The sequence below is a fragment of the Lepisma saccharinum genome, chromosome 21 (genome assembly GCF_977018435.1).
Source record: "Lepisma saccharinum chromosome 21, izLepSacc3.1, whole genome shotgun sequence".
In the NCBI taxonomy this organism is placed as follows: domain Eukaryota; kingdom Metazoa; phylum Arthropoda; class Insecta; order Zygentoma; family Lepismatidae; genus Lepisma; species Lepisma saccharinum.
Window position 1 is genome coordinate 25,323,118 of NC_139249.1, and position 12,905 is coordinate 25,336,022.

Below are 12,905 nucleotides of genomic sequence, written 5' to 3' on the forward strand. Positions count from 1 at the left end.
CTACTGGAGGGTGCTGTCTTCCAAAGTAAACTTCCTTATGTCACGCTTGGTAGTTAGAACCACTTTCTTCTGTTTGGCGATATCACCAAGCATGAACAGGTGTAAAAAGAGCCTATCGGCATCCAAATCTTGGCGAATGAATTCTCGTGTTTGCTGAAAATTTGTTGTGCAACTGTTCACAGTTGAGATGCATTCTATCTCTACGGCTGTTATTTTTTGTAGTCCTGTAGATTCATGTCCTTGTTTAACACATGATTTTACTGTGTCACACACGTCAGTGTATGTTGATTTATAATACTCTTTTGGAGTGTAGAACTTGTGATGTTTGGCAGCATCAGGATTTTCAAGTCTCTTGGGGACGTGACGCTGCCGGAGCAATTCTGGCTCATCAACGAGGCTCGGCTTGCCCTTTGTGCATTTCAGCCAGAACTGCTCAAAACACATTCGCTTTTTTTGAAAGATGTCAGTCAAGTATTTTTAGTTTTGATTCCACTTCTGTAGCACCAATGCGTGGAGACTGAATCTTACAGTTTACCTCTTCTATTGGACCCATCACATGGCAGTAGAGGGAGAGAAAAAAAAATGTCTTGAAGTGAAGCATTGTCTCCAGGTATCCAGTACATTTTGATGCTGCGTCAGTAGAATCTTCTTCATAAAATTTCTCAAGAAAATTGAGAAGGTTTACAAAGTTCCTTAAGATCTGTTGCATACTGGAGGCTCTCAACGTCCACCGACGAGGGCAAAAAGGTCGCAGTCCAGTATGGCCAGCCTTCTCATTCACATCAATAATATTCCTAAATATTTGCATTCTTTTAGGGGATTCCTAAACAGTCTTTAACAAGTCCTTGGCTAAATTCATTATGTCTCTGATTAATATATGTATAATAGTAAATAATAATTATATACTTAATATATTGGGTGATTTTTTTAACCTGAATCATTTTAATATCTTGAAAAAAAAATCATCCTACAAAAAAATGTTCCAAATAAAAAGTTGATAGTTTGGAGGGGGAAGTTTAGTGGTGCAACAAAAGAACACCCCCTCCCCCTCTTGTAGGTGGGGTGGGGGGCAACTTTGAAATTTCAAATAGAAACCCCTATTTTTTATTACAGATTCGGATTTTACGGAAAAAAATACATAAGTTTTGTCTGAAACATTTTTTTCGATTCGTGATAGATGGCGCTATAATTGACAAATTTTCGTGTCTTGAATGTTTACACTTTAAAACCAATGTATTTCATTTCGCAATTCATTTAAATTCAAAAAATAAAACGTTCTCGTGGATGAACTTTGTACTAATTCTTGACAAATCTTTTGAGATTTCATTAAGCTGGTAATTCGCCTATTTACAACATTTAAAAGTTAGATTCGATATTTTTTTATTGTTGTGTCAAAGATGCTTAACAAAGCTACAACAAAAAAATAGAATAAAAAAAACAGTGTCAAGAAACATTTTCTTTTTATACTTTTCCTGTTAAATCATTGTTTGTTTTTCATTGTTTTTTAGATCACAAGAATGCTCCGAGCGATTAATTTGACTAAGGTTGATACTTTTTAATATCAATGGATGTATTAACTGTAGAAGAGAAAATTGAAATGGTTCTCGTGTATGGAGAATCTGGCAGGAATCTCGGTCAAGCTGTCGTTGTTTATGCTCAGCGTTTTCTAGACAGGGTGCGTTCCTTCGTCGTACAGTCAATCAATTTACTACTGAAGGAAGTGTTAAACCTAAACAAAGAACCCGTCGAAGAACAATTACTGGAGAAGAAAATTAAATTACTGTGTTAGCTGCTGTGGCCCATGATCCTCATGTCAGCTCGCGAGAAGTAGCTCGAAATTCTGGATTGTCCCAGAGCAGTGTTTTGAAGATTTTACAGCGTCATAAATATCATCCATATCATGTGTCATTGCATCAAGAACTTCATGGCGATGATTTTCAAAATCGAGTGACGTTTTGTCAGTGGGAACGTGAACAAATACAAATAAACCCAAATTTCTTTCGTCTGGTATTGTTCTCTGAATGAGTCATCTTTTACAAACCACGGAACGGTCAATCGGCATAATATGCATTACTGGAGTGTCAAAAATCCGCACTGGCTGCGCCAAGTTGAGCATCAGCGTCCATGGACTGTAAACGTGTGGTGTGGAATTATTGATGACAAACTCATCGGTCCCTACTTCATTGATGGAAATTGAATGGTCAACAGTACCGCGACATTCTTCAAAATGAACTGCCAATATTACTTGAAGATCTTAACCATTAACCTGGAACTGAGACCGAACATGTGGTTTCAGCAGGATGGCTGTCCAGCGCACTATACGAGAGCAGCACGTGAAGTACTTGACCGTGACTTCACGGCAGAGCTGGTCCTGTAAATTGGCCTGCCAGATCAGCAGATCTTACTTCACCAGATTTATTTGTGTGGGGTTACCTAAAAAATAAAGTGTATCGAGACTTGCCAACTACTCGTGAAAATATGATAGAGCGAATCCAAAACGCTTGTGCCATAATTGAACCAGAGGTACTTTTGAGTTGTGTACATTCATTCGAAGCGCGGATCAATAAATGTATTGAAGTTGAAGGTCACCATTTTGAACACTTAATGTAATTGAGAAGTGAATGTAGTTTACTAGCCATCGAGATATCTAGAGCTAAGAATTGTCGAGTAATTTTGTATTTTCAAAATAAATTTCTTTGTTTTACAACAATTTCAAGTCCTGGAACAAAAATGTTTTATTTTTTGAATTTTAATGAATTGCGAAATGAAACACATTGGTTTTAAAGTGTAAACATTCAAGAAATGAAAATTTGTCGATTATAACGCCATCTATCACGAAACGAAAAAAATGTTTCAGACAAAACTTATGTATTTTTTCCCGTAAAATCCGAATCTGTAATAAAAAATTGGGGTTAATGTTCTTAGTTCCTATACATTAAAAAGGATTACGGCCTCCGTGGTAGAGTGGTTAGCACAGCTTGCTTAATGACCAGCCTTGGCATTGTGTTCATTCGGTGTTCAATGTGAGTGTCGCTTCATTAATTTCATCATTTCATCGACCATCCTCATCGTCGCGTTTAGCCAAAACTGGCACCAGAAGCGAATTAAAATAAATCAAATCAATCAATCAATAGAACATAGGGTCTCCGGTTTCATAGAGCAGTATGCAAAGCACTCAGTCATAAAGGCCCTCAAAATTGAAATAATAATTGCAACAGAAAACATGATATTAGAGTATTCTAAGAGTTTAGGCATATTAAAAATTCACGTCAACCAACAAAAATTTCACCTGTATTGTGTGATATATGGTTCTGCACTAACAATTGATTGATTAATTTGCTTTTATTTCACTTCGCTTTTTGTGCCAGTTTTGGCTAATTTGCGAAGATGGGGAAGAGTGATGATATAATGAAATTGATGAATGGACACTCATCCATGCCCAGGCCGGGATTCAAACACGGGACACCTGGTCTTGTGTATGGGACCGGTGGCCATCCACCGTAGTGAGGAAATTGGGGAGCTACAAATGAGTAGCGTGACGCGGTCACGGAAAACTACAACGACTGAAGACTTGTCTTGCTGACCACACGTCACCCCATAATTCCCACCTTGGCAGGTGGATGTGAGGCCGGCAGTCGGTAGGTAGGACCTGGCCCTCGCGGACTGTTGCGCCACGGGTTATTATTATTATTACCATCTTCAAATAAAGCTTTATCGTTATATATTACCGTATTTCATCGCATAATCGTCGCACGCTGTTTTTCAATCCAGAGAGAGAGAGAGAGGCGGGGGGTAGGAACACAAAATCCTTCCACAAACTGCCAAGACTCCAACAGAAAGCTTGCTGGAAACAAGTTTGCGTGCTGGTCTCGTCTGCTACTGCCCTCCCCCACTTTCTTATCTATACCGGAGCAATGAAGAGTTTCCAACTCGCTTCTGAGTTGGTAGGAAAAGGGAAGTACATTTCATTTGATCCCGTCCCGTAAAGGAACTAAAATGTTTTTCCTCTTTTGTTTACAGAATGGAACCCAACATTTTCTATGGGAATAAAAGGGCTAATGTTCTTCACACACGGATTCCACCCGATGACAACAGTGATGATAGCGGTGACAGTGGTGATGAAGATTATGTGCCTGAGCCAGATGAGGTGTCTGTTCAGGAAGAAGACAGTGATGATGGTGAACAAGATGATGTGCCTTCCAGTAGTACAACTGGCAGTACTCAGAGGTCAAATAAACAAAATGTAGTTTGGAGAACAATAAGGCAGGGTTCAACAAAGGATATTCCAGAGTGGCTAAGTAGTTTACCCATTTCAGATAACGTAAGGCATCCTATTGAATATTTCAGAGACTTTTTCGACATCAGTCTACTAGACCACATTGTACAGGAAAGTAATTTGTATTCTGTGCAGAAAAATCCCAACAGGCCCTTGAAGCTTACTACTGAAGAACTGGAACAGTTTTTAGGCTGCGTTCTATATACGTCTATTTTCAGCCTTCCACGTTCAAGGATGTATTGGGCATCTTCCAGTCGCCTTGCTCAAGTAGCAGACATTATGTCGAGAGACAGATGGGAAGAGATAAAACACTGTCTGCACTTCAATGATAATATGAGTATACTTGACGGTGATGATTTACTGAGAGATAAATTGTTCAAAATTCGACCTGTTATCAACTCACTCCTCCCCAAATTTCAGTAATTACCCCAAGACCAGATGTTGAGCATAGACGAGCAGATTGTTCCATTCAAGGGCAGATCTTCATTGAAACAGTACATACCTAAGAAACCGTACAAGTGGGGATACAAAATTTTCATATTGTGTGATAGAAGAGGTATAGTTTATTCTTTTGAGATTTATACAGGTAAGATTGATGCAGCTCCTGGAGAACCTGATATTGGTGGAAGTGGAAATATAGTTTTGAAATTGGCACAGATTGTGAGGGGAAACCTAAACCATCTTATCTATTTTGATAACTGGTTTTCATCCCTACAGTTATTTATTAAGACTCTCAGAACAAGGCAAACTTTCACTGGGAACGGTGAGAGCAAACCGCCTCCAGGGATGTGAATTTAGTGCAGACCCAATACTCAAGAAGAGAGGTCGGGGTTCATTTGAGGAAAAGGAAGCAACTGTAAACAACACTAAAATCAGAGCAGTAAAGTGGTATGACAACAGGGGTGTAGTATTGGCTAGCACCTTTGCCAGTGCTGAGCCAACAGTTGCAGTTCAAAGGTGGGACAAGAAAGAAAAGAAAAAAGTAGATGTGCCTTCTCCGAGTATAGTTACAATTTACAATAAATTCATGGGAGGTGTATATACACTTGATGCACTTGTAGCATACTACAGGATAAACATAAAATCTAAGAAATACTACCTGAAACTTTTCTTCCATTTTGTGGACTTGGTTGTTGTGAATAGCTGGCTCTTCTACAGACGTGACTGTGAATGTGTGGGTATCCAAAGGAGAAATCAGCTTGATTTACTTCATTTCAGAACGGATATTTCTGAAGCTCTATGCAAGGAAGGAAAGGACATCACAAAGAAAAAGCGAGGGAGGCCATCAATGTCAATTCAAGCACAGTATGAAGTAAAGAAACGCCGTGGTCCCACCAAAGCCATGCCATTACAGGAAACCAGAACAGATGGAGTTGGACACTGGCCACGAGTACATGAAACAAGGCAGAGATGTAAGAGACCTGAATGCAAGGGACAAACGGTGGTCAAGTGTGTGAAATGTGATGTCCATCTCTGTCTCAACAAAAACAAGAACTGCTTTGTTGAATTTCACATGTAAATAGCAATTGCACTCCAGAAGTTGATATATCAACAGTAATGTTTACGCTATATATAAAATAAGATAACTTGATATTATTGACTTTGTAGAAAAATGTGCTGTAGGAAAGAAATTAAGAAATGTACAACTATAATATTATTTGTTTTAAGGTAAAAAATTGATAAAATAAGACCACGTTAATGTTCACCTTATATTTAATGCTAATCTTCTCAAGTGCCTGTTGTATCGAATTTGATACATACTAAAAATAGAAACTGTAATCAACAATACAAGCATTTTCATTGTTGACATCTTAAATGCATCCCTTCTGCAACCCACAACACGAATTTGAATTTTTTTTTCTTTTGTACTTGATAATTCAGGCATGAAAGGGTTAAAAGTGAGTTTTTCATCCATGATAATTCCTAGGTCCTTTTGGGTGGAAACATTTTGGATTGGATTGTTATCAATAGAATAAGTAGACACCACTTTGTTCTTTTTTAGGGAATAAGTAAGGAAAGAGCATTTCTGAGGGTTTAGTTCTAAATTCCACTGACGACACCACTTAACAAGTTCTGTGAGAGCATTTTGAAGAATCATCATTCATCATGTCATGATGTGATGACATCTTCTTGAAGAGTTTACAATCATCTGCAAACAAAAGTACATTGATAGGGAGGGAGGGCAGTTTTTCAGGGAGGTCATCCATGTACAGAAGGAATAGGAGCGGCCCAAAGACACTCCCCTGAGGAACTCCAGACAAAACGGAAAGATAGTTAGAAGAGGTACCTGAAAGAATAACACGTTGTTCACGCTCATGGAGGTAGTCCGGGAGTAAAGAGAGAAATTTGCCATGGATGTAAAATCTGGATGATAATTTATGATTAATTTTGTCAAAGGCTATCGAAATGTCCAAATATATAGTGTCAAGTTGGGAGTTATTATCAATAGCTCTGGCAGTATGCGAAAGTAAGACGAAAAGATTTGTTAGGCAAAAGCTGCCTGGAAGAAAACCGTGTTGTGCTGTGTTGATATATGGTGACGTAAACTGAAGTAACCGGTCTTTGATGATTTTTTTTACAAATAATTGATAGTGGCGATAGAAGTGAGATTGGTCTATAGGATTTTACACATTTTTTATCTCCAGTTTTGTGAATGGGCACTATCTTGGCCCGTTTGAAGTTTTTCGGAAATACACCCTTAGAGAAACATATGTTGAGTAAGGCAGACAGAGGAAGAGCCAAGGAGTCAGCAGTTTTACGTAGGAATATTGTGGGGATTTCATCTGGACCTTGGGACCGGTGGAGGGGCAATGAAGCGAGAAGGTATTTTACTTCCTCGGGGGATGTTTTGATTCAATTCAATAGTGTGCGAGGACAGACGGCATTTAAGTGGGGGAGAGGGTCGGAAACTGAGGGAGGTGAGAAGTTCTGATGAAAAAAACATTGAAAAGTTCGGATCTTTCTTCTCCACTAGCAATATCAGTATTATGAACAATTTCTTTAGGTATACGTGGACTTTGTCTTCTTCAATTAATTAATGTGAAGAATCTCTTAGGGTTTGTAGTACATTCGGTTGTTATGTTATTTATATATTCACTATATTTTTTTTCTGAGTAGGTATTTTGAATGACGTCTGATGTCACAATAGGTACCGTGAGGGTGAACATTAGGGTGCTCCTTTCATAGGTACCAAACCTTTTTTTAATAATTTTTAACTCCTTTGCGGCGGAATTCTCTGGCACACAATATCCCTTGGCTGTAATTAAATTTGAAAAAAATATTTTTTTTATAAACAAATAGTTTTCACAATTACATTGCGTTATATATGAGAGAGAACTTACAAAATTCATTCTTGCACTGGAATACCATTCTGTAGTCCCTGGTGGTATGATATTTTGAAATTTTGAAAAAAAAAAATTAGAAAGAATAATTTTAAAAAATTACATTGCAAAATATGTTATAGAGAAATTACAAAAGTCATTCCTTGCACTGGCAAACCATTCTGTAGTCCCTGATGGTATGGTATTTCTCAAAACACGGGATGACACAGAGTGGTGGAGCGGCGTGGAAATTCGTAAGTAGTATCAAGATACTGGGTGGTGAAAACTTCAGTTTGTTCTGCTGTGTGTTCAAATACTGAGCGGGGGAAATATTTGATAAAACAAGAAAATGGTGTGCTAAATACTGTACTGTCACCAAGTAACTTAGCACTTGCCTGTGTCGAACTTCCCGCACCTAGATCAATGCTGCTTTGCACTCTGCTCCATGATGTTACGGACGGCGGTACAAATTCTTCATCAGACACTACACAATCACTGTCACCAATTGAAGTCTCATAAAAACTGTCGCTATTATCGTCACAATTTAATTCACCTTCTGATTCAACAGTTGAGTAACATCATTATCAGACAAGTGTTGATGACTTGACGAAGCCATGTTTACATTCGAACATGCATTTGAAACTGACATGTCAGAGCACTCAACGCTCCTATTCTAAACGGAGGCGTAATTAGCGACATCATACGGATATAAACAAAACTACAAGTTCAAATAGTTCCAAATAGTATCTACAGATGTCTGAAGGCTACTAAAAGCGACGTACTGCAGAAATGCGACACCCGCAGCGAGTGGAAGTATGAACTCGCAATAATGCGACTTCCGCAGAGCAAGGCACCTGGCATGCTGTGCATAAATGCGACGACCGCAGCGAAAGAATTAACACAAAGAGAACTTCTCTGTTGAACCAGATGGGGTATTTGGTAGATCTCTGTCTCACAGTAGGCACGAAGTCCTTTATCGTGGCATGCAGTATTTGGAGAAAGTCACTTCGTTCACTTCCTCTTCCATCAACAAAAACCAAGGGTAGACATTGAGCACCCGCTGGATGACATTCCATGGAGCTTTTCGCCATAGGTGGTGGTGGGGGGGGTTTCTGCTTGATGGATTCCTTGTCTTTCTTCATGGTAGGCAGGTCCGTTGTGACGTCAAGTGAGTCATGGTCGGAGGTTAGTAGATTTTTTCCTGTAGTTACCTGCATATTAGGTAGGGTTGCCAGTACATAGTCAAGGTTGCTGTCACCACGTGTTTTATGCAAGTTGAACTGGTTTAACCCTATTCCATGAATGAACGTATCAATAAACCACTGATCATTTTGGCAGTTTATAGTTCCCGTATTTGGGCTTTCCCAATTGATGGACAGGTTGAAATCACCAAACAACATAATATCACCACTTGTCATTGTTGCCAATACCGAATCCCTGCAGGCTTCAAGGTTGGAAATAGGAGAGTTCTTATGTGGGCAATAATATGATCCAATTAGCAGTTGTTTTTTTTTAAAAAATTGAGTCCTATCCAAATAATTTCACAGTCCTTGATTAGGTCTCTTCGTATTTTACAATTCCATTTAACATTAACTCAGATCATCACTCCTCCACCACGACGACTTGCATGGTCATTTCTAAATACATTGAAATGCTTTAAAAATGGAAATTCACTATCCACCACAGTGTCGTTTAGCCAAGTTTCGGTGAAAACTAAGCAGTCATATTGCAGTAGCTCGCTTAAGTGAATGTCACAGTCAGAAAGTTTGTTTTTTATACTTTGCACATTCTGGTAATACACGGAAAAAACAGGATCATTTCCTTGGGAGGGTCCCGGGTTGACATGGATGTCACCGCACAAGAGGTTAAAGTAACAGAATGTGGATCGCTTACCTCGCGGTCGTTGGTTCTCGGACGTCCTTAGTCCCATCATGGCTGCGGTCAGGCTAGAAGTAGTTCCAGTGGCCGGAAAAAGAAAGTTCCTATTTCCTATTTTCCACGTCTCCAATAATGAGCAACTATTGACCATAGTTACTTCACTTCAGAGTTCTGATTCACACGTACGTGATATTGAAAAACACAAATGAAGCACAACACCAAGAAAATAAAACCACAATTTGCAGAGCGAAGAAACACGCTCCCAGTACTATCCGCCATATATTGAAGATACTTTGAATTCATACACAATTTAGTCTCGGCATGTATTTTGTTATTTTACGTCGCTCCATGTTGCATATGTGGTTCTACATGAAAATTTTATGTCATATGTGCAAAAAGAATTATATTCGGAAATAATTTATCATGCATTTTTTGACTTTCAAGAATACAATTTGTGTGCTTGTTTCCCATTATTAGCTGATGTGAAATTGAACCTGTTGAAAAATATTTCAAATCAATTGTTCCAAACACAAATGCCACCGACTTCTATACCCTTTCTGCATCTTCAATAGCTACTACTACACTGCTCAAAATATAAAAGTAGTCACTTATTTAAACCTTTATAACTTTATTGTACTGCTATGTATTCCAGTCAAAAATACTACATGAATACTACTTCTCCAATCTGACACTGAACAAATTGCACAGAAATTTTTTTATGTAATTCAATTCATTGTTTTGTTTGTCCAAATGTCTGAAACCAAAGTGTTCATTTGCCACAAATGAAAGGAAACCTTTGTGTATTTGTCACAAACAAAAGGTTACATGGGAATGGCCGCTAATATGGAATGCTGCCTCCCCTGGCCTAAAGAACATCATCACAGTGCCTGTTCATGCTTCTGACAAGATGCCATGTGTCTACTTGAGGTATTCATCCACAAGGGCTTCTGAAAGGGCCTGAAGTGCTTGGGGATGACGACTTCGGTCTCAAACACATTGTTGAAGTTGATCCCAGAGATGTTCAATTGGTTTTAAGTCTGGACTCCTAGATAGCTATTCCATTTCTTGCAAATTGTGCTCCCAGAAGAATCTTTGAACGACATTAACTGCATGACATTTCACGTTATCATGCATGAATAGTGCATTTTCCCCAATTTCTGTCATCTGAGGAATGACATGTGACGGATCTAATCAATGTAGCATCTTGCAATTAGGATCCCATTTCGAATGATGTGGAGATCAGTTTTTGTATCCAAACTTATGCCTCCACAGACCATAAGAGATCCACCTCCATATGCAAGGTCTCTGGCAAACTGAATTCACAATGTCTTGACAAAAGAGGGGCTTTAGCAGGTCATCGAGATCATAAAGCAGCCTCCCTCAGTCTGTTTCTCACACCTGAAGCATGCAAAAGGTCCACCTGCAGTTCTCGTGCACTAACATGGCAGTTCCGTAATGCTTATAAACTAACAAAACGGTCCTGCAGAATTCTTGCAACGTACCGCTGGGAATGACTCTCTTGAAGCAGTATTACTGCACGAGTGGCTTCATTCGATGACAATTGCCACCCTCGCTGTCTACTTTATCTACCACGGTGCACACTGACCAACCGTTGCACTTTGATTTTCCTTACATGAAGCTTTTAGATGTCATTAACGAATGATGAACAAAGGAGCGGTGGTGCCATCCTTTCTATAGTGAAGAACGTTCGAATTTAGCTGTAGCCATATTAGATTATTTGTACATGCAATCATTGTTTTCAAATCTAATGTTCTACATGTGACTACTATTATCTTTTGAGCAGTGTATTATTATTGGCATGTTTATCCTGGACAAAGAATTTGTGGTTGTGCCTCTGTACAGGAAAATATTTCTGAGAGGGGCAAGGAACCCTGTGTAGATGATTTAAAATACTCTACATAGAAAATATGTTAATGTAAAAAGTATGTACTAGTTACCTTTTCTATTCATGAGTCACAGTTGAAAACGCAATGCAAAAAGACGATGCTGCTGCTGCCAGACGTGGAAATGGGGTAGAACTATTTTCCATTTAACACCTGCATTTCCAAATGCAGTTATTAACATATAATCATGATACGAGGCACTTGTAAAAGCCGAATCTAAACTTATGCACCCTCCCTCTTCATGCTGGCATGTATCCAGAAATTCTTTTCAGGAAGGTGGCTAAACATCTTTTTTCAATTCAAATTTCCTTCATGTGGCAAAACTGGATAGATTGGTACTCTTGGCACAACCACATGATCACAGGAAAGAAATAGATATTTCTAACTGTCCCTTACCATATCTTAAATGGTGTATTTTAGTTAATCATAACTATACACCCTGCTTTACAATCAAAATATTGAATAAGAATGGGAAACACCTTGTTCCATCAGTATAAACCTCAAGGCATTGAACACTGAACAATGACAATCAGAATGTTGCATCAAAACTTTGTTCAGTAAGTGTGACAGTTTTGCAATATCGTCGGAATTGACAGTGCTGCTAAAAATAACATGACTGGACAAGACAGTATGAATTTCTCTCCATGTTGCAAGTGGAAGCGATTTTTTAAGTTTATTATTAATCTAGACACGATGTTTGAAAAATATAAGAATTAGTAATTACAGAATCCCATGTATTCCTTATGGGAATCAACTTTAATTTACCATAAGTTACAGCTTAATCAAATGGGAGTTTCGACTTTTCCGACAACCAAGAAATTGTTCGTGTCCTTTATCTGTCCATGTACTTTTCTACGCCATTGGATGTTTGATATTCCAGAGAACAAATTAAATAATGCTCCCATAAGTGTAATGCATTTCTCCTTGCGTGGCCATCCTGGCAGTCTTGTCAAACCTGATGTGCATAATAAAAGAGCTATCTCTCAACTTACCTTAAAAGGAGCAAAAGTTGACTTTCAAGGAGCTACATTTATGAAGGCTGGATAGAGTGCCTCCTAGGGTAGTTAGAGGTGTCAAAAGAGGGGGAGGGGTGCTGCTATTACTGTTAACTTTAAAGTGATGACAATTTATTTGTAGTTTTCACCATCTAGATCTGGGGACAACACCCATTTCAATAATCCACCGATGGTCATATGAAATCGAAAATAAAGGATTCCCAGATAACAATATTATGTCATCTTCACGTCAGCCACAGAGCTATAAAAAGTAGCTGAGGTGGTAAGAGAAGATGGGGCAATGCAGCCAATACAACAATATCACGTGCAAAATGTATATTCATGGCAAAAGTTGGTATATGTGGGCTGGAGCCAGTGATGGCATCATAGTAAAGCGGATGCCCGAGTTCACAGCCAAACGAGTGCACGAAAAAGCTAGATCTGGCACCAAAGGAGCCAAGTTGGCAACAGTGCCTGCAGCTGCCACGGTGGGGAGAACCTCACAGGAACCCTTCCTCATGCGCTTAATTGC